Below are 970 nucleotides of genomic sequence, written 5' to 3'. Positions count from 1 at the left end.
AGCCAAGCTAGGCCGATTCGAAGTCTGATCTGGGTCATCACAGTGGTGCTGAGGGAATTTAACAATTATGTTGTGACCAAATTCAGGTTTAAGATGTCAAATTATGTGGAACGACTTAATGATATTTGATATTTTTCATCAAGCCTGGACGATGGAACTTTGCCACAAACAGGGTGAATGGGTAACTGACGAAATTGATAGGGGAGAACAGCTTAAACCTGGCGCAAGCACACATGTCACAAAGTTCAAGGGTAGAGTACATATTCACATTGGGTGCCATTACATTGTGGCACCACCCTACCAATTGACAAGTTCAACCCCACAAACACACCAATCATAAGTTCAAATGTTCTAGATCTTCTACAACATCACACACATAGAGCTCCTACTCACTACGTGTGAGTGGAGAGGTGGTAATCAGAGGTCCAAGGCGCTGTTCCTCCGCCCAACTCCGCCCCTGACGTGCAGACACCCAAAACCAGACTTCAACCTTCTCATCTAACCTGCATGTGCCGATACACAACAAGTCAGCAATGACCACCCAAAAACAGTGCAAACGTCGTGCAAGAGACAAGGGAATTCAGTCATACCATCTTACAACTTGGTATTCAAGCCAGCAGTTATCCATCTGCGCAAACCAACCATACTTGGAGCTGCCCAAATGGAGGGATAGCAGTCCTGAATGTTGAGGAATGTTGAGTACTCTATCATACTTGTGATGAGTGAATTGTCAACCGTGCGGTGTGATCGTGCGCTTGGTCTTTGGATTGCAGGTACACGGGCGTCGAGTGTCGACGGGGAGCTGCCGTGGAGGTGCTGTGGCCGATGGACCGTGCGGTGGACGGCGGTGAAGGGCAGCCGGGACCGGAGCTCGGACCGGGCGGCAGCTGTGGCGTCCACTCCTGGATCGAGGGCGCAAGCGGCGACGGAAGGCGGGTTTCTTGGTTTGCGCCACAAAACCAAGGAGGCG

At 50.4% G+C, this 970-nt stretch overlaps 1 long non-coding RNA gene across 1 annotated transcript; it reads right to left on the bottom strand.

Moving 5' to 3' along the window:
• Nucleotides 1–236: 236 nt before the first annotated feature.
• On the bottom strand, nucleotides 237–686 carry LOC120684030. Its single transcript, XR_005679036.1, has 2 exons — nucleotides 591–686; nucleotides 237–503 (listed from the first exon to the last, which is right to left on the bottom strand). It is a non-coding gene; the product is annotated as an uncharacterized LOC120684030 (long non-coding RNA).
• Between the last annotated feature and the right edge of the window lie 284 nt (nucleotides 687–970).

The sequence above is a fragment of the Panicum virgatum genome, chromosome 7N, assembly GCF_016808335.1.
Source record: "Panicum virgatum strain AP13 chromosome 7N, P.virgatum_v5, whole genome shotgun sequence".
Taxonomy (NCBI): Eukaryota; Viridiplantae; Streptophyta; class Magnoliopsida; order Poales; family Poaceae; genus Panicum; species Panicum virgatum.
Note: the sequence above shows the minus strand (reverse complement) of the source record. Positions and strands in the feature narration are given on the sequence as shown.